The 21,892-nt window shown below is 50.2% G+C and overlaps 1 protein-coding gene across 1 annotated transcript in view; it reads right to left on the reverse strand.

Annotated features, from left to right (window-relative positions):
- Positions 1–21,892, reverse strand: part of POLR2D (RNA polymerase II subunit D) — a 226,857-nt gene that overhangs the window by 60,917 nt on the left and 144,048 nt on the right. The window lies entirely within an intron of this gene.

The raw sequence follows: 21,892 nt of genomic DNA on the forward strand, positions 1-21,892 counted from the left end.
GTGTGCTCTACGGGCTGGGAATAAAGGTATCTATAGAACTCGGCAAATATATCGAGTATTCGCTGATCCGCCCATTGAGCGTCACCGTTCTGATCTTTTATGGAAGTGATCTGCGTGCGGCCGAGTTCCCCCCTCACAAGTGTCGGAAGTGTCTTGCCGGGTCTGTCCCCCTCTCCATATTTCCTAGCGGCCTGCGGGCGGCTGAAATAATGAACTTCGCTGGTCGCTAAAGTGTTTAACACCTGGAGCTCATGAGAGATTTGGGCCAGAGTGGTGGGGTCTGACCCGGAGGAGCAACATTGCTCCAGCCTTTTCAGTTTGGCCTCAGATCGCCCAAGGGCGGCTCTAATAGCTTTCAACACCCCTGACTCTCGAGAAATAGACATGCCCCTAATGTAAGCCTTAAACGCCTCCCATCTGACCGCGGCGGTCGTGTCTTGAAGAGAGTTAAGCTCAAAGAAGGACTCAATGTCCGCCAGAATCTCAGATTTAAACAATGTCTTTTAGAGCTTCGAACTTAAAGCGCCAGGTGCAGAGTGTTGGGATGGGAATTCCCAGCCCCAAGGACAGTATGATTGGAGAATGATCCGAGAATGTGCGGGGCAAAATGCGTGTATCCTCCACCCTACCCATAACCTCTCTCGAGACCAAAAACAGATCTATCCTGGACGAACTATCGTGTACCGAAGAGTAATAAGTGTAATCCCGCTGCTGGGGGTGAAGTGTTCTCCAGGCGTCACAAATATTGAGCGACTGCATGTGGCCATGCAGCCTGCGTGCCGCGCCAGACAGGGCTCTGGGTGTAGTGGCAGTTCTGTCCAGGGCAGTGTCCAGGATAAGGTTCAGCCCCCCCCGCACCCCATATGATCTGCACCCCCACGAAGCCCAGCAATATGGTAGTTACAGTGTCAAAGAATTCCGGAGAATCTACATTGGGACAGTAAGTGTTGACCAGCAAGTACTCTTTATTGACCAGTGTGCAGTGTATTATAACATAACGACCTTTAGGATCAACATAGCTTTTATGCAGCACAAACTTAATTGATTTGTGGATCTTTGTAAGAACGCCCCTAAGTTGTGTGGAGTAAGAAGTAAAGAACCTGGCAGAACCCCATGATGGGGCAACAGCCCTCGGAATAAGGCCATCGGAGTGTGTCTCTTGTAAAAGCAATATCTTGCAATTGTGTCTGTTAGCATATGCAACTATCTTGCGGGCCTTAGTGTGGTTGCTCAGCCCCTGAATGTTCCAGGACATTATGAATGTAGCCATATCAGAGGTAGGTATCTACAGTCACAGTAACCATAAATCAGTGAACATCCCAGCTCCCGTGATGGTATGAGCTCCCAGAGTTGGAACAGCAAGTGGGCATGGGGCCCTTCAGCATGCGCGCCGCGAAACCTTGTGTGCCATTTTGTAAAACAACCCCTTTCCCACCCCCCACCCTCACCACTAACCATGGATCAGCAGTGTAAAGATCACCCACCCGTAACACCGCACAGTTGGGCTGTCCCCAACCGGGCCCAACCTTCCCTGAGGCCCAACTGGGGCTAACACACACCAAAAAATTGAGAAAAAAACAGTGCAATCGCAATGGGGTGCGCCGTTGCCGTGCACCAGCACGCTTGGAGCCAAATGGCTCAGTTGCAAAACGAGCAGTGGTGGCGGACTGGCGGCGCAGGCCCCGCCCGCTAAGCGGGTAATCGGGGACCGCACGTGAGCCCCAGCGGTTCCGAAATAGACCAAAACAGTTTCGACAGTCAAATATCGTACATCCCCGCATCGCAAATGCGGGGAACGTGGTAGGACAGAAATTGAGGTAGGACAACAGAGCAATGTGAGACCAGCTCTGTGGAGTGCGTAGTAAGGATGTGTGCACAAACGCTGCAGCACGCAAGGACTGCAGGGGCAGAGCGTCACAGTAAACAGAACAGCCTTACCAGTACCACAGTGCAGATTGAGTAAACAAGTTCAATAAGTGTCCACAGTCCGTGTCAATCACAGTTGAGTAGCGCCCACTCAGCCCACTCCAGAGCCCTGAAGCGGTATTTGCATCTCGATAAATTTCCCCGCCTCGTCCGGGACCGTGAAAAAGTACAATTTGCCATTATGAGTGAGCTTGAGACGAGCTGGGAATAAGATGGCATACGGTACATGGCGTTCCCTGAGCATTTTCTTGACGCCAAGAAATTGACGTCTCTCCTGTTGCACCGCCACAGAAAAGTCTGGGAAGATCCTGATGACAGACTCCAGTCGCAGCTCCCCTTTCTCCCGCGACAGGCGAAGAATGAGGTCCCTATCACGATAGTTAAGAATCTTGGCTATAATGGGTCTGGGGATGTCGCCAGGTCGGGGTCGCGGGGCAAGGGCCCGGTGAACCGGGTCTGGGGATGTCGCCAGGTCGCGGGGCAAGGGCCCGGTGAGCCGGGTCCACCGTGAAATAAGGGGAAAGGTCTGGGTCCCCCAGCAAGTCCTTGAGTAGTTGTTCGACTGCATCTTCCATGCGCCCCTTCAGGGCAGTTTCAGGGACCCCAATGATGCAAAGATTGTTTCTGCAGGAGCGGGACTCCAAGTCATCGCATTTTGCTTTAACACTCTTCATGTCGCGCGATAAGGTGGCTACTGTGTCCTGAAGTGCATGTATCGCATCTTCATTAGTGGAGATCCGGCCTTCGGCCTCAGTAATTCTCGATCCAGCCTGATCTACCCGGGTCTTGAGCGAGGCGACATTCGCATTGATATCGTCAAGCTTCTCATGAAAGGAGGCAAAGTTCTTAGCCATCGATTCCATCATGGCAGTGAGGTCCGGCGCCGGCTCCCCCGGAGTAGGGTCGTTGTCAAGTTCTTCCTGCGGAGGCGACGTGTAGCCCACCTCCGGTCGAGGGACCGTCTTAGTGAATTTGTCCATAGCACCCCCTCTAGCAGATCCCTTGGAGCAACTCGACATGGCCAGAACCAGAGGGCACGACAAAGCTCGGTCGATGAGGCCAGTGAGTCGGGTATGGAAGAGATCCCGTGAGGGCACGACAGCAGTCCCCGCCGGCTCGTGCCAGGCAGCCCAGCCCAGGCCCCCCCGCGGTCGCAGATGGGGCGCCGGCACGCTCGGTCGTCAGTGGCTAGGCCTCTAGCGAAAAGGACCGTCCGGCGGGACCGGGGCAGGAGTGAGCCGGCCCACGAGTGTAGTGTGTGCCCCAAAGTGCCAGGGGCAGAGCAGCCAGCAGCAAGTCCAACGGGGGGCACCCGGTCAGGTCACGATGAGAGCAGGGCCCAGTGTAGGCCCAATGGCAGCGAGGCATGGCGGGACAAGGATCTCCAGTTCCGAGAGTCCAATTTCTCCCAGAACTCGACGTACGGATAGAGCTCGATGGCCACAGTGCAGGGATCGTAGCAGGTACACAGGATCCAAGGCAGAACCGCAGATGTCAACGGATAAGAGGCGGCTAGGCACAGAGCTCTTACGCTAGGCAGTCATCTTGCAGGCTGCTCAACAGAGCCCCCTATTTTGTGATCTTCTGAGGGGGTAAGCCTCCATGCTGTTTCGCAACTCCTCTTAAGTAGTCGCAGATCCCTTAGTTCAGGCGTCAACCATTTGTTTAGGTGAGATTTAGGTTTACTCGGTCTGAGTTTCAGAGGGGCGATGTTGTCAAGGGTGCATAACAATTTTATTATACTCGTTGACTAATGTTTCTGGGTCTAAATGATCCTCTAGTTGGTTAAGGATGGGTAGAATCGCCGGGATCACTTTATCTCTGGTGATGCTCTTTTTATTTCGTGTTATGGATGCTGGCGGAAGTGGTCTGGAAGTAGATAATTCAAATGACAAGAAGAAGTGATCTGTACAGGGTTGAGGGACGGTGGATTTGCTATTGGCTGTGCAGTTGTAGTGTGCTAGCCAATCAAGGATTCTCCCCTTGATGCGAGTGGGTTCTAAAGTTTTTTTGTGTTATACCCAGACTGGAAAGAGAATTGGCAATGTTAGTGGCATTTTTATCTAAAGGGTCATTGAAGCCCAGGTTAAAGTCCCCTAGGACAAGTAGTTGGGATGATGTTTTGATGTTGTTAGAAAGTAGGTTGTGGATATCCTCCTCAAATGTTGCTATAGGTCCAGGTGGTCTATAGATTAGGTGAATAGTCAATCTTTGGGAGCTGGCTAGGGGAAGTTTGATGGTAAGTGTTTTGCATGAATCGGAAGCTAGGGTGGGCGTGTTTCTCATGCCTAAACTGGTTTTTGCAATGATGGCAATGCTGCCTCCACGCATATTGGTTCTGTCATGTCCGAATATGGTATAATCTTCAGGGATTGCAAGGGAGAGTGGGGGTCCTGCTGTGTCGTGCAGCCATGACTCTGTGATAGTGAGTAAGTCCAAGTTATCGAGCAATATCAAATCGCAGATGTCTGTGGCATGCGCGGTCAGGGATCTAGCATTTCTCAGTCCTCGTTTGAGGGGGGAGGCAGTAGGCTGGGATGGTTCTGTTTTGGTAATGGTGGATAGAGGTCTTAGACCACTGATCTTGTGGAAGATATTTGCCTTCTGGATGTTAGTTCTTTTGTTGGTGGGAGGTAGGGTTCTAGTCAGAGGCTCATGAAGTCTTGCGAGTCTAGCTCGGAGCATGGCATTTCTAAGGAATAGACTACATGTGGTACTTGAGTACTCAATTGAAGGACTCAGATCCGGGTGTTCCATTGGGGTACTGGTAGCTAGAGAGGTCATGGAGGATTTGTTTGGGGCTATGGTGAGCGCTGTGGGGAAGCTGCAGTCCGCTCTCTGGTGGGTGATGATTAGGAGAAGTAAATACATCAACAGGCTGCAAGGTGTGCTACTCATGATGTGGAAGCTAATTTCCAATAGGCACAGTAAGCTGAAAAGGGCTACTTCAATGGGCACAATGGGCAGGGAACAGCATAGGCAGAATGGGCTACAATGACTAATGTTCAAATGTCATAGGCACAATGGGTTACAATGACTAAGGTTCAAATAGCATAGGCACAGCGCGTGCAGAAAAGGCGGCAGCAAGGGCAGAGACCTGGGCAGAAAAATTAGTTTGGTATCTGAGGACCATAGAATTTCAAACATTCCGGCTATCTAGTACTGTTAGTAGACTTGGCATTGAATGCATGGTATCATAGGATGCACCAGGTGAAGCGTGTAACTGGTGGGTAGGTGTGGAGGTTCAGTTGCAAGGTGTGTATGCAGTAGGTAGCTGGGATGCAGCAATCAGACTTACAGACTAATCAGATCACTGGCTAGGTGACAGGGATAGTGCGTTATAGCTTCCTATTGAGCTGTTTGGGCATATACAGACCTAAGTAGCCTTGTAGAGGCAGGTTTCAGCACAAGTGAGGAGCACCTTGTTGAAGCAGAGCGGCCATTTTAGAAAGGTGAACCTTGTGCTTATACTCTACGGGATAGTAGGCAAGGTTCAATCTGCGCAGCTCAGTACAAAGGCGCCAAAGGGTTACAGAATGCCACTTTGTCAGCAATGGTGGTGAGAATGATAGATCACAATTCTGCAGATTTTTAAATTTCCTGCTAATGTTGCAGAATAAAGCCCAAGGGCTTACCGTAGTGGAGGGGGCCCATCAAGGGGAAAGGGCGCAGTTCCGGAAGTAGAATGGGTCCTCCTACACCGTCCGAGGCTGCAGTGTCTCTGGCTGGCAATAGCAAAAGAGTGGGCCGCGCCTCTCATGCGCTAAACAGGGCCTTTGTGTGGCCTTCGTGGCTGGCCACTGGCGTCTCCGCCTACCAGCGGATGTTTAGATTTAAATGTGCTGGAACCAGGTTTAGCCTTGTTATCGTGCTGCGCAGCGCCGAGCATGTGGGAGTCAGGAAACTTGTGGGGACAAGGTCAGGCAAGCATGCCCTTCTGCAGCAAGGCTGGTGATGTTAGCATAATGCACTCCATGTGCACGGATCAGCTTCTAGGCTGGGGGTGAGGGGGCTTCTGCCCTCTGCCTTTTGGTAAATCTTTCGTTTGAGTACCCATTTCCAAATTGGTCAGTGAAACTTGTACAGATTTTGAGAACAAGTGCCCCCTGCTTGTTTATGTAAAACATGGCAGTTGTGCTGTCTGTAAGGATCAGCACTGACTGGTTCGATGAGAGGGGTTTGAATGCCCAAAGCGCTCTGAATACTGCTAGAAGTTCCAGCAGATTGATGTGGTTCTAAGCAACCTTCCGAGAAAAAAGACCCTGAGCTGTGTGGTGAAGGTAGTCAGCTACCCATCCTGCTAGGGAGGCGTCTGTTGTGACAGCGGCCTGTATCTCTGGATCGTAGAAGAGTTTCCCCTTCGTAAGATTCTCTCTTGTCCATCAGCGAAGACTCTGTCCTAGTGTTGGCGAAACGACAATTAGATCGTCCCACTGACCACTTGTTTGAGACCACTGTTTCGCCAACCATTCCTGCATAGGTCGCATGTGCAGGCACGCATGGGGAACCAGGTAAATGCAAGATGCCATCATGCCTAGCAAACGCATAGCTTTGCGCACCCTTATTTGGCGAACGGCCTGATACTGAGGAATTTGCAGCAACAAATTTCGAATTCTTTCCTCTGATGGAAAGGCCAACCGCTCTTGGGTATTTAGGGCAGCTCCTAAGAACTGCTTTGAGGTGCTTGGCACCAGGCATGACTTTCTCGTTGATTGAGAAGCCCAATTGGAAGAGGAGGCTGATTGTTCTTTGGATGTTGAATCTGCAAATTAGGGGGGACTCCCCTGTAATGAGGCAGTCGTCCAGGAAAGGGTACACTGGGATTGTCTCCCTGCATAGGTGCACAGGCACCACAGCCAATACCTTGGTGAATACCCTTGGAGCCAAGGCTATTCCGAAGGGCAGCACCTTGAACTGGTAGTGCTGGTTGTCTATTTTGAAACGCAAGAATCTTCTGTGCACTGGGAACATTGAAATATGAAAATTGGCATGTTTCATATATAATGTTGCCATGTAATCCCCCTTTTTTAGTAGGGGGGGATTACCTCTTGTAGTGAAGTCATGCAGAATTTTTGTGGCTTGACATACTTGTTTGCAGGGCGCAAATATAATACTGGGCGCATTGTTAGATCTTTTTTTGGCACAAGGAAGTAGGTTGAATAAATACCATTTTTACCTGGCTGACCGGGACGATTTCTATGGCGTCCTTTGCGAGCAGAATGGCGATCTCCTCGAGGAGGATTTTCTGAGGTTCCAACAAGTGTACCTTCTCTTCTATCGTGGACGATGGTCGTGGGGGCACCGCTAGTAACTCTATACAATATCCTCCAGACACTGTGGACAGCACCCATCTGTCCGAAGTGATCCCCCTCCCATGCGTGGGTGAAGGTGGAAATGCGCCCCCTAATGGGGATGCATGGGAGGGGACCCGAAGTGGAATGTCACTGCTTGCTGGGTGGCGTACCACTTCTGGCTGGGCTGCCTCTACCCCTAGTGCGGCTCCTGCATTGCCCTCTGGGGAAGCCCTGTGCTGATTGGAATTGATTGTTGCCCCATGAGGTTCCCTGATTCTGATAATAGTTTGAACCCCTTTGGGAGCTTTGGCCCCGAAAATTATTGCTTCCCCTCTGTCCTGAGGGTTTATTCGTGAGTTGGCTGAGAGATTTTAGTGTCTCGTACTCATCCTTAGCTGTCTTAAAGGCTTCCTCCACTGCCTTGCCGAATAGTATGTTTAGGCTCTACCGGCATGTGTCATGATTCCTGCCCCTCATGTCCCCAGCCCTCCAAGAATTCAGGCTGGAGCCAGGCCATGATCACCTACATGGCCCTCAAGGGCCTCTCCATACCTCCAAAGACCCACTTGGAGTCAGTCTTGGCGCTTGTGGCACCAGACCCACTCCCATAGGATAACATTGGGGATTGGACTTGTAGTGCATTGATGGGGACAAGATGGATGCCCCCACATATTGAGGTTCTGCAAACCTGCATTCTGCAAATCTTTGCTTATTTTTAAATACTGTACGAGCTTCAAACGCTTACCTGAAACCCAGCCGCTCTGGTGGAACTCTGTCTCCGGAACTTCTCATCCATCTGCAAGAGTGAAAAGACACTCCAGGTTAGCGTGGAAACATCTAGAGGCACCGCATAGCGCGCTTACCCACCGCATTTGTTCTTCATAATCGGCATCCACGCTGAAAACGTCGCAGCACCTAAAAGACACAGAAAAAGAACTCAGTTCAATGCAAATGCGAAAGGGGTGCATCGCGCTCTCACTCACCTTCAGCACTACTCATCTCAGCAGCACGCCGCCATCCTCGGATGCTGGCCATCATCTAAGTAAGGAAAGGAACGAAGTTCGAGAACTGTTCAAAAGACACATTATACTTACCTGTCAGACTCTTGCCAGTGAAGTAACTAGGCAGCAACGAGCCTGCATCAATCAACGCGCCCCTGCGCTGAAAGCAGGACGGAGAGCACACTATCCAAGAAAACAAGGTGAGCTAGGGATCAAAGGGAAGGGTTGGACCCAGGGGAAGAAGGGGTTCAAGCACACAGACAATAGGGAGTTAAACTCTACCAATCTGTGTTTCAGGCCCAGTCTCCAGTCGAATAGCCTCCAGGGAAGGGTTCAAGGTCGCAAGAGGTCAGAAAAGGCTGAGTGACGTCCCCGTGGATACCAGGTGAGCGTTACTCATGTCTATAAGAGTGGCTTGGGTCTCAGGTTTGAACCCTGACTGTCTTAGTCAAGCGTGACGCTTTATAACCGTGCCTTAAGCGATTAACCTTCCATCATTATCTGCTGCATCAAAGTTTGTCTTTAGTATGCATCCTGATACAGATCTTGCATCTGCTGCCAATTGAGCCAATTGGCTCTTTAGGGGTTCGGGTGTTGAGGATACTAAAGCAGCTATTTCTTCCCACTGGTGGCAATTGTAGCTTGCCAAAAGAGTGGCACTGCTGGCAATACCCGCCCGATAGGCAGAGGCAACCTTTCTACCCAGAGCATATAGTTTGTTGCTCTCCTTATCAGGAGGTGCTTCAGAAGAAGCAAGCAGTGTACCTGCCCTCTTTCTGGTGGTTGTTACAACCAGGGAATCTGGTTTTAATTGCCCCCTAATGTACAGGGGGTCGGAGGGTGCGGCACGGAATAGTTTCTCGACTCGCGGATTAACCGCACAAGTGAGATTTGGGGTTAATAGCGAGGGATCAATCCTACACTGGATGGATTTTAATATAGGGATTGCTTGAGTAATGGCTTTCCTGTCTCCTAGTATCTCATCCACGAAATCCCTATCTTCTTGGACACCCTGCTTGTCAATATGAAAATGGGTTGCTGCTTTAGCTAGTCCTTCATTAGATTCTATCACCAAAGGGTCTGTGACCAAGCTCTGCGAAGGGGCAGAGGTAGCCAGGGTGTTGGCATAGCTATAAAAGTAATTAGGGTCCTTTTCATAGAAGTCCGCCATAAATGACATCCTTCTCATGATCCCATCAATATCAGCTGAATTCCATTCTCTGGAGCTAGGAATAACCACAACATGTTCTTGTTCTTCCTTCATGCCCATATCGTGAGCAGTGGGAGGAATGACTACTTTTAGAGGTAGGGTCAGGGACCCTGGACTTTCCTATTGATTTAGGGGACTTCTGTTTATCCTTATGAACATGGTGTTCTGAAGACTTTTTATGTTGTTTATCCCCCTTCGCATGACTAGAGGAATGTTTTCCAGTGTTGGTAAGGGCCTCCGAGGGATTTGATGCCTGGCGTCGAGATTCGGAGGTGGTAGGAGATTCAGAGGTGGTATTGGAGGCAGGACGTCGAATCTCGGGTGTAGACGCTACGCGTCTTGACTGAGGATAGAGGTCAGAATCGTCTGACGATCGGGCCTCTGGGACTATTGAAAGTGCGACACCTTTATCAACCACGGACGGTTGGGCTTTGTCATGAGGCGAGCGTGAACGGGAACGCCCAGAGGGGACAGATTCGTTGGACCGCTCTCTTGGTGTCTCCCGTTGTCGATCGCTCGACACACGTGTTGAGTCACGGCCGGGGCTGATGTGTTTAGTGAAGGTAGTATGTGTCACGCTCTTGCCGTGGGTGTCGTCCCCACAACGTGGCCGCCGGCCAGTCCTTCGGGGACGGGGGCCTGCACGTGGGTGTCGAAGACACCCTTCTGCCCTCGCCGTCCGATATGGCAGGGTTGCTGCCATCGCTGAATGACCCTTCGACGTCCATGGTCTCTAGTTGCCTGGTGTAGTGGGCCCAGCGCTTTGTCGAGCGGTCCTTAAGGGTCTTTGGCTTGAAGAGCTTGCAAGCTCGAAAGGTAGCCTCGGGATGGTCTCGTGGGAGACACAGATTGCACGTATTGTGTTTATCTACCCAGGGCAACTTCCTGTTACACTTAGGGCAGAATTTGAAATGAGTACTCTCCATTTGTTACAAAATGGCAGCGGGCGTGTATATGTAGGAAAAAAGGTGGGAAAAGCCTGTATGACCACCCCCCACTCTCGCTACGTGTGAGGGATCATGGGTACAGGGGACGTCACACTAGGGTTAGTATTACTGGCACGCCCTGGTTCGACGCCCCTTTTCGAGTTTCGAAAAGCAACCTGTAATACTCTGCAGCTTCCACTAGATGTCAGCCTATGCAAAGCATGTGATCTAAGCAGATTCCACAAGCCTCAAATTATATGACAATGCATTACTTACCGTAAAAGCATTTCTGATGGTTGTATCTGCTTAGATTCACATGCTGTGCATAGGTCCGACATCCAGTGGTCACTGCGGAGTATTGCATTTTGTTTTTCGTAGTCGAAAAGGGGACGTCGAAAAGGCGTGTCTGTAACACTATCCCTATAGTGACGTGCGTTGTACCCACAATCCCTCACGCGTCGAGGTCCCTCTGTTTGTATTTTTTCTGCCCTGAGGGAGCCTTCTATACGTGAGTGAGTACAGAAAAGAGAGAGAGAGAGAGATGTAGAAAGGTGTATGTTCCTTCCATCCGAGCGGGGAGGAAGGGTGGGCGCATGTGAATCTAAGCAGATACAACCATCAGAAATGCTTTTACGGTAAGTAATGCATTGTCTTCTGATGTTTGTTAATCTGCTTAGAATCACATGCTGTGCATAGACTAGCGAGCAGTACCCGGAGTTGGCGGTGGGTTATGAGAAGGAACAGTAGAGAAAAGATGTCTTAATGCTGCCTGTCCCACCTGGGAGTCAGATCTAGAGTGTGCATCTAGACAGTAGTGTTTTGTAAAGGTGTGCACAGAACTCCAGGTAGCCGCTTTGCAGATGGACTCAAGGGGAACATTTGCAATGAACGCTATGGAAGCCCCAGTGCCTCGAGTGGAATGTGCTCTTGGCTTGAAGGGTAGTTCTCTCTTAGCAAGAGAGAAACAGAGTGATGCATTGAACAATCCATCTAGATATAGTGGACTTTGAAACTGCATCTCCTTCTCTTCCTGCTGCCACCGAGACAAAGAACTGATTAGTCTTTCTCAGTGGTCTGGTTCTTTCCATGTAGAACATGACAGCTCTGCGTACATCTAGTGTATGCAGACTTTTTTCTCCCAAGCTGGAAGGGTTTTGAAAGAACGTTGGTAGTTCTATTGACTGGTTTACATGGAATTTCGAGATGAATTTTGGTGCAAACCTTGGGTGTGTGCGTAGAACCGCCTTATCCTTGTGAACTGTTACGAAGGGGTCTAGGACAGAAAGAGCCTGTAGTTCACTTACTCTCCTAATGGAGGTGATAGCTATTAGGAAAGCAGTCTTAAGAGTGAGGTCTTTAATAGTTGCCTTGTGCATGGGTTCAAAAGGAGGGCCCATGAGTCTAGAAAGTACCACATTTAAGTCCCATCCGGGAGATGGGTTAGCTATCGGAGGGTGTATTCTCTTTACCCCCTCCATGAAGGCCTTGATAACTGGTATCTTCCACCACGACACTTTAAGTTGGGAAGTGGTGTATGCAGAAAGTGCCGCTAGGTGGACTTTAAAGGAATTGAACACTAGACCTGAATCCAGTAAATGGGTCAAGTACAGAACAATGTTAGTGGGAGAGCAGTCAACCGGGTTGATGCTCTTACCTCTACACCAGATGACAAATCTTTTCCACTTGCTAGAATAGCAATGGCGAGTATTAGGTTTTCTGGCTTCCCTGAGGATGTCCATACATCTCTGCGGGAGTTGTAGATGTCCAAATTCTATGATCTCAGGAGCCAGGCTGCTAAGTTCATGGTCTGAGGGCATGGATGCAGTGTCCTGCCCTTGTCCTGTGACAGCATGTTGTACGGGCAGGGAAGTTTCACTGGGGGAGATAGGGACATCTCCATCAAGTGAGCGAACCATGGCTGCCGGGCCCACATTGGGGCCACTAGTATCATGGTAACCTGCTCCTGGTGCATCTTGTGCACCACCTTGTTGAGAAGGGGAGTCGGGGGAAAGGCGTAAACAAATTTCCCTGACCATTGAATCGACAGACTGTTCCCCTTGGACTGATTCTGGGGGTACCTGGAGGCGTAACTTTGGCATTGTGAGTTCTCCAGAGTTGCGAACAGGTCTATTTCCGGGAATCCCCATTGCGTGAAGACGTCTAAGACGATGTCTTCGTGCAATTGCCATTCGTACTCTTCGGGCAGGGGGGGAAGTCTCTGCTGAGTTCGTCTGCTAGCAGATTGAGTTCCCCTGGTACGTGGTGTGACAGTAGGAACATGTTGTGTTTGAGAGCCCACTTCCATATATTCTGGGACAGCTTGGACAGTCCTGGAGAGTGGGTGCCCCCCTGCTTGTTGATGTAGTATGTAGTACATGGCTGTGGTGCTGTCTGTAAGGACCATCACCGTCTTCTCTTGTAGGTGTTCCTGGAAGGCTTTTAGTGCTTTGAACACCGCCAGTAGCTCCAGTAGGTTTATGTGCTTGGATGCTACGTTCGGAGTCCACACTCCGTGAGCCTTCTGATGGGATAGGTGAGCCCCCCCATCCCGTGGTTAGAGTGGCCTCCACCGCGGGTGTGGCAAAGGGTTTCCCTATTATCAGGTTTTCCTTTGTCCACCACCGTAGCGAGAGAACCAAGGCTTGCAAGACCACCACTAGATCGTCCCATTGTCCGCTGGCCTGACACCACTGGCTGTTAAACCACTCTTGCATTGGGCGCATGCGCAGGCGCGCGTGAGGTACCAAATATACACAACGCCATCATTCCTAGCAATCGCATCGCTTTGCGCACCGTCACCTCTCGACCTGCCACATATTGGGGGATCTGAAACAGCATATTTTGGACCCTCTCGTTGGAGGGGAAGACGAGGCCGTCCTTTGTTCGAATTAGAGCCCCTAGGAATTGTTTGTCTTGGCTGGGGTCTAAGCTGGACTTCTTCTCGTTGATGGAGAAGCCCAGTTGGAACAAAAGGTCTACAGTCTTTTGGGTGTTTGAGAAGCATGTCTCGTAAGAATCCCCTGTTATGAGCCAGTCGTCGAGGTAAAGGTATACTGGGATGGATAACCTGCGCAGGTGGGCTGCTGCCACTGCCAGTACTTTCGTGAATACCCTTGGTGCAGATGCTATACCGAAGGGTAGCACTCTGAACTGGTAGTGTTTGCCCTCTATCATGAACCTGAGGTATTTTCTGTGCGCTGGCAACATTAAAATATGAAAGTATGCATCTTTCATGTCCAGTGTTGTCATGTAATCTCCCAGTGATAGCAGTGGGATCACTTCCTGTAAGGTCACCATACGAAACATTTGGGGTTTGACAAACTTGTTCGCTGGGCGCAGATCTAATACAGGGCGCATGGTTAGATCCTTTTTGGGTACAAGGAAGTACACTGAATAAATACCTTCCATTACCTGAGATAGAGGCACAACCTCTATGGCTCCTTTTTCCAGTAGTTGGTCCACTTCTTGGAGAAGGATGAAGAGGTGTTCTGGTGTCATGCGGCGTCCCCTCGGGGGTCTGTATGTTGGGGAACTGTTGAACTCTATACAGTAGCCGCGGGCTACGGTGGAAAGTACCCAGCGGTCCGATGTTATTCCCTCCCATGCTGGAAGAAAGGATGTTAACCGGCCCCCGACCGGCGTTGCATGGGATGGGACGCGAATCTTTGCGTCACTTGGTGGTGGTGTTGGCTTGGGAGCCTCTGGGGGTGGAACCCCGGCCTCTTCCCTTGCCACGACGTTGACCCCTCTGATTGTACTGGCCGCTATTACTTTGGTAGTTGCAGGCAGAGTACTGTTGTTGTTGGTTTTGTTGCTGGCGTTGCCCACGAAAAAAGCGCTTATTACCAAATCCCCCGCCTGTTAGGGGGTTTTGAAATTTGGTCTAATGTCTTTATTCTATCAAATTCTTTCTCCGCGTTCTCCAGCGCGTCATCCACTGCTCTCCCAAAGAGGTTGGACTCCTCACGAGAGGGCCTATGCCACTATTGAGGAGGAGTGTCTGGCGGTTAAGTGGGCCATTGAGTCGGTGAGGTATTACCTCCTGGGGCGCAAATTCACCCTGGTTATGGATCATGCGCCATTGGTCTGCATGTCATGGAATAAGGACTCTGACCCCAGGACCCTGCTGTGGTTTCTGGCACTGCAGCTTTTCACCTGTACGACTGTCCACCGGCCTGGTAAACTGCTGACGCAAGCGGACTTCTTGTCAAGAGCGCATACCCTGCTTGAACATCAGGGCTTGGTGGGAAGGGTATGTGAGAAAGTGACGGTGAAAACTGAGGCCGCACAGTCTGCGGCTCGCAGAAAAGGTTAATCTGGGTGTGCGTGACGGTTACGAGAGTGAAGGACTGTCAGATGTGAGCAAGGGTGCGCATGCGGAGAGAGGCAGAGCTGGGTTAATGAATTTGCTCTTTCCTTTTCTTTAAAAGGAGGAAGAGGTCCACCAGGAAAGAGGTTGTGCCACGAAGGACGGAGGAGACAGTAGGTCACGGGCCGGAAGAGGCATTCGTCTGGGCGTACTAGCTGGCCTGGATAAACAGTACCGAAAGGCCGACGTGAACGGATGTGGAGGTGACAGAGGAAGATCTGGGCCATGCGGAAGGCCGCCCACGAGGTGCAGGTGAGCCTGCCCAAGATTGCAGTGAGCGTTGGCAGTTCTGGGGCCAGTGCCACTCGGAACGCTGCCCATGAGGGAGCAGGTGAGCCTGCCGGAGAGAAACACGGTTGAGGTGGATAGAAGGGTGAACTCTTAAGCAGATTTGTTCATAACCAGGACAGTCTGGGCGGGTACGCATCGGACCCCCATAGCAGAACTGGGGCAGGGGTGAGGTAACCACTGTTTTTCTACTACTTACACATAACCGTTAAGTTGTATTTATTTCTTGAGTCTCAGCGTGCTGTGTAACAAAACCCCAGTTGTGACAGGTCCCAATCATGATTCAATGGAAATACCTCAGGGGCTAGCTCGCCAACTGGATAAGACCTAAACTGGGGTAATTATATGGGCAGGAGACTTCAATTCAGTGCTAGAGTTCGGCCTCAACAAAACTGGGTGGGTACTTTGACCACTTCTGAAGGCGACTTGCAAATTGCGCAATCTGAGCTCGGCCTGGGAGTTAAATGATATTAGGAGGACTACGCATGAAGGTGAGGAGGGCTACATATTTCTCTCCACCGTCCACCAATCAGCATCTCGATTAGACTACTTTTTGGTTTCAGACAATATTGTGGGTTGGGTGGCTGAGCCCACGATACTGGCGTGTACATTGTTCGATCATGTGCCAGTGAGAGATACCGAGGCGGACAGGTGGGAGACCACCCTGGGTGTTTAAAAGTGAGGGGCTCACAGATTGGGTGTTTTGAGCTGGGATAATGCATGCCATGGATACATTTTTTTTAGGGGAATGTGGGCTCTTTTGATTCATATGCAGTGTTGTTGGAGAGTTTTAAAAGTGCGCTTTAGGGCGGTACATCTCGAAGGAATCTGGGATACTGAAGCAGATTTGGAGAGAACTACCGAATAGTGATGTACAACTGTGACATATGCAATCAGATACGGCATCATTTCATTTGCCTGCCAGACAGACTGAGATTAGGAATGAGCTGGACACGTTCAATGGTGCATAGTATAAGGAAGGCATGGTTTCAAAGTAAGACAGACACAAGCGACCACAGTTCAAGGGTGTTTATTGAACTTTATCAAGGGTGTGATAAATGCCTATCTAAACCTAAATCTAAAGATGGGAGCAAGTAACAACCATCAAATCATAACACAGTCCTAGTGGAGTCTCAAAAATAGTGGAAAATAAAAGGGCCTATACTAAAAAACCTATTGCCTATTGTTACCGTTAATTTACAAATAGTGTGGGGAAATGTTCATGAAAAAAAGGTGTTCACAAAATGATAAGTTTGGATGTTCAGGCCGTTGGCCTCTCTCCCCACGTTTTCAGGATGGCACAAGGCGGTTCACTCGAGCATAGCACGCTCTTGGGCCTCTTCGGCACAAGGACACAGTTCGATTACCAACATCTGGGCCTTCTGTGCCCTGGTCTCTTAAATTATCTGTCTCTTGATTCAGAGGGCCTAATGTACCAAAACAACGAAAAGTTCCTTTACAAATATTCAAGTCGGGCGATTCACTCTTCACCCTGGATCCCCCTCTTGCGGGCTCAGATCCTCTTCTCCAATGCTTATAGAATCTTTTCTCAGGTGACTCACAGTTCACCCCGGATCCCCCTCAGCCGGGCTCAGATCTCTTTTACACAATTAGTCCCCCTCAGCTGGGTTTGGACCAATTACAGTTCGTATTAGCTATTGAAGACTTTCGAAATGTGCACAGGGTTTGGCTTGACCTGTTGCATGACCACTGCAATTTCAGAGTTCACAATTTTATACTCTCAGTTGAATGCCAAACAGAGACCTTCGAATGAGCACCCATGTGGCACCGGACCACTCAGTATATGGCATCTACCTTGGTTTCAAAAGTTCAGTCACTCTTTGGACATTCAATTATATTTGCGTTGCTGATCACAAACGCCTTACACTTCGTTCTTTGCAGATTTCTTCATGCAATGTTGCTGCTTGCAGCCTTGGTTCTAACACAGACCGGTCTATTATCGGTCTCCCCGACTCACCGGTTGTGCTGAGTTTACTGGAGCGACTTTATTGTAGGAGCCAAGGACAGTACCACAGCGGCAATCGCTCCTCTCCACCTCGGCTATCGATGCGGGAGAGCCCTCGGGTACCTACGACACACAATGCACCTTTCTTCAGCTTTAATTCCCGGTCTTAAGTTTCTTATTCTCGATGGCTCGTGAAAGTAGTGGTTTTGTTTGTTTGTTTGTTTGTTTGTTTATTGTGTGCGCCGGACCCGAGGATATCGGGGCACAGGTCTTAGAGTACGTACAGCTTAGTTACAAAGGTTGCGGAGCATAATCAAACAGTTTTCCTCCGGGTTACAGAGGTTGAGGATCAGAGCAGGTGTAGTGGACATACACGTGTCGACATCAAATCATAGAAAGCAAACGGACTGGAACTACCATGACATTTGTCTAGAGTACAGTAGAGAATACAGAGATACATACGAGCGAGGGCCTGTTTAAGGATACCTTATGCTACGGCCTCCCCATCCTTGACCACTTAAGGGTCTGGCTCGTGGTTATGGAGGATAACCTTGATCTCTCCTCGATAGTACGGGTCTATTCCTCCTGCAGCAACCGCCAGGTTTTATCACCAGGCCAGTCCTTCGACTGTCTCATTGTCCTGCATATAGTCTCCTCCTGTAGTTCCATGGCTCTGACAGGTCTTTTGGTTGTTTTTGCTCAGGGTCTCGCTCATCAGGTAGTCTTGCAGACCGTGGTGGGGGTTGATTTAGAAGTGGGGCCCTGTTCCTAACCTCCACCTTCACCCCATGTTGCTAGTCTCTCCTTCCTGTCCCCAAGTGTAAGATTGTCGTCTCAAACCTCCTCTTACTACAACACTCTTCCCCAGGACCAGTATGGTACTCTGGCAGTTCTTTGTCTCCTTCCCGTTTCGGAAGGGTATGGTGCTATCCTAGTGTTAAGCATTTACAATGGGTCGCTTCTGGACCTCCTCTTTCTTAGCCCTCACAACAGGTTCCCCTTGCGCCTAGTTATTCACAACCATTGTCTTCTCGACCTTTGATTCGCAGCCGGTGCAACCTGGACCTTTTTGTTTAACTCTCCCCCTTCACCTCCAAACCTTTCCCCCTCCCTCATGCCACTGAAACAACCTCTCCCCCTTCCCTCATGCCACTGAAACCTCTCCCCCTTCCATCATGCCACTGAAATCTCTCCCCCTTCCCTCATGCCGCCAAAACCTCTCCCCATCCCTCATGCCGCCAAAACCTCTCCCCATCCCTCATGCTGCCAAAACCTCTCCCCCTCCCTCATGCTGCCAAAACCTCTCCCCATCCCTCATGCTGCCAAAACCTCTCCCCATCCCTCATGCTGCCAAAACCTCTCCCCCTCCCTCATGCTGCCAAAACCTCCCCCTCCCTCATGCTGCCAAAACCTCTCCCCCTCCCTCATGCTGCCAAAACCTCTCCCCTTCCCTCATGCTGCCAAAACCTCTCCCCCTTCCTCATGCTGCCAAAACCTCTCCCCCTTCCTCATGCTGCCAAAACCTCTCCCCCTCCCTCATGCTGCCAAAACCTCTCCTCCTCCTCCATGCTGCCAAAATCTCTCCCCGCCAAAACTTGTCCCTCCTCCCTCATGCTGCCAAAACTTGTCCCTCCTCCCTCATGCTGCCAAAACTTGTCCCTCCTCCCTCATGCTGCCAAAACGTGTCCCCCCTCCCTCATGCTGCCAAAACTTGTCCCCCTTCCCTCATGCTGCCACAACCTGTCCCCCTCCCTCATGCTGCCAAAGTCTGCCCCCCCTCATGCTGCCAAAATCTGTGTCCCCCCCCTCTCCCTCATGCTGCCAAGCCTCTCCCTCATGCTGCCAAGCCTCTCCCTCTGACTGGAGTAACCTATTTCACTCCACTCTTTCTTCCACTTGTTTCCCAGATGGTAGACCTTGATTCCTTCTCCAGGATGGTACACCTCTCTCCCCCTCTGGAGAAATAGCCTCTTCCTCTCCCCCTCTGGAGAAATAGTGTCTTCCTTTCTAAACCCTGGGCTCACCTTCTGTTCAACTCACCATTCTATTTCACAGTTTGCTGACTCCAGAGTTTCGCTCTAGACCTATACACTTCTCACTCTGTTCCAAGTAATCTCATTCCTTCTCTAGCTTTCACAGAGCTCAGTGTTATTCCATGTCCCTTTCTATTTCCCAGATTGCTACATCTTTCTTCGCAACCAAGTGTGCCCCCCCACGCTTTCTCACTCGCTAAACAGCCTCTGACTCTTGCTTTAAACACTCCTTGATCCCAGATGGTTCTGCATGATGTCTCCCTCCAAGCTGGTACCCTTCTCTTTTAATAACTCTCTATTAAACGTAATCCTTCTGTACTATACTCTGCCACAGTTCTCCAATCGTACCTTTCACTGAAGTATTTTCCCTGCACCACTTCACAGTTGGTCTTGCAAGTGGGCCCTTGCTAGTCAAGGCTTTCTAGGGTCTACCGTTCTCCACTGGCTACCGCCCTGTATGTCCACCATTTATGCTGCAAAGTCTCTACACTGTCTGTTTCAGGATGTCAATAACTGGAAAAAATCAAAACATCCTAACTATAAACAATGACAATGTGTAAGGAAATATCTTCAACTGGCCATACAGTGTTCTGAAATAAGTATAATTGCAGCAGGTATGTGACATGACCCATTGGTGATTTTATATAGACATTTGGGGATAGTCACAAGGAAGAGGCAGAATAAAGGTTGCAATTAGTACCTTTCCTGGTGGTACAAGCTAATCAAGCAGAACTATTTTGCAAAATACTAGTGTAGTTTGTGTAGGGACATTATTTTCCCTTCTATCCCTATTAGATAGGTGGCACACTTGCGTGACCTGGGGCAGCTGTTCATAGGGGCAGTGGAGTTCTTCCTTGAGCGACTGTGTAGTTTAGAAATACGTTTTTCGTGTTTACTTTATGGGCACATCACCCCTTTTTGATATGTCTTCCCCATGGGTGGAGTAACCCCAGCGCTGTTGTTGGGCGGAAGTGTATAGATTAATTGACCCGTTGTGTATTCGTGTTCAATAAATAAACACCAATCTTTCCTTTTAACATTTCTTGTGGCTTGCAAACTGCCTAGTTTACTCCCCTGCCAGGTTCCTTCATGCAATGCCAACTTCCTGGTATTCTCTCCTGCCAGTATTTAAACGCCAATTGCCTGGCTGAACTTTTATTTATATATAAAAATATTTCTGATGTTTGTTAATCTGCTTAGATTCACATGCTGTGCATAGGTCCGACATCCAGTGGTCACTGCGGAGTATTGCATTTTGTTTTTATTAGTCGAAAAGGGGACGTCGACAAGGCGTGTCTGTAAGACTATCCCTATAGTGACGTGCGTTGTACCCACAATCCCTCACGCGTTGAGGTCCCTCAGATTGTTTTTTTCCGCCCAGCTACTGGTCGCCTTTATGCGGAGCTCCTCGAGAGACATTGCCAAATAGTTTCTTCGACCTTTGGTCGTTTGTTATTAATATCAATAACATAGATCCCTCCCTCGACGCAGAGCCGTTTCTCCGCCGAGCAAGATCTTCGACGGAAGGACGAGCGGAGGAGATCCTTCGGCGCTGCCGAACACGTGGCCTGGCCTCGCCGGCCATACACAGTAGGGAGAGTGGGGTTTTGTGGTCTTTCTTTCTTTTCTTTAAGAATGCCTTTCTCTTTCCCCTCCCTCTCTTTCGAGGTTGTAGTCACACTTATTACCCTCAGCTATGGAGAGGACGCCATTTAGGTTTTGCCCGCTTTGCAAGGGTAAATATACCTGGAAGGATAAGCACAAACGGTGCAACCATTGCTTACCCCTCGATCACCAGGAGGACGGCTGTGCGGCCTGTAAATTACTAAAGCCCAAAACTCTAAAAGACCGCAGGGTCAAAAGTTGGGCGGCCTACACCATGTCTAGGCCTGACTCCTCGCCCGCTGCCGCCGAGTGTGATGAGGACAGTGACTACACAGCCCCCGTAACGGAGGCTGTAGACCTCTCAAAGGAGCATTCACGCTCCTCGTCGTCCGTCCCCGGCCCTGACAAGCCCGGCTCACGCCCAGTTTATGGGGATGAACACCCCGGCGACAAGAACGCACACAAAAAAACACCAAAGCACATACCCCCAGGCACACATTCGTCGAAGACGAAGGTAGCCATAGCGCCAACGGGGACGCCGGGCCCACCGACGTCTTCCGCCGACCGTAAGGGTCGTCAGCCCTCCCCGCCACCGCTCCCGCGACAGGGCACTCTAAAAATAAGGGCGCTAACACCAAAATTTCCGGCGACTTGCATCGCAAGAGCGCTCACGTTGCCAACAAGGACTCGACGGGCAAGGACTCGACGGGCAAGGACTCGACGGGCAAGGACTCGACGAGCAAAGGCTCGACGTTTCATAGCGCGACGGCGACCGATCCCTCGGAAGAGAGTATGATCGCCGAAAGCCTCGCGCGCATAGCATCTAAGGACGGCCAAAGACGTACGGCGAGTGCAACGCCGAAAACCGCGCACAAGGCCAAAGATACGCCGAAGGCGCTGGAAAACAGATCAGGCCTGTTCCCGACGCCGACAGAAGGCCCTAGCCAGCAAGAAGGATACTCAGAAGGCGAAGGCTCTCTTTCTTCGACGTTATGGGACAGAACCAGACTATTACAGGAGGAAGAAACCCCCTTTTCTTTCCCAGACCGTCCTGGCCGACATCAGTGGACCTTTGAAAGGTTCCAGACCTGTATGGACAAACTAGATAGGTTCATGTCCATCCCAGAAGACAGGGCACCCAAGAGACCAAGGGAGGCACCCCTGGAGAGTCCAAGGGCTAAATACCAGAAGTTTTATAACCCCATACAGGAGGACATAGACTCTTACAATCATCCCACTGAGGAAGACACCTTCTTCCAAGAGGAAGATGAGTT

This window comes from Ambystoma mexicanum, chromosome 10, assembly GCF_040938575.1.
Source record: "Ambystoma mexicanum isolate Mex_15411 chromosome 10, UKY_AmexF1_1, whole genome shotgun sequence".
Taxonomy (NCBI): Eukaryota; Metazoa; Chordata; class Amphibia; order Caudata; family Ambystomatidae; genus Ambystoma; species Ambystoma mexicanum.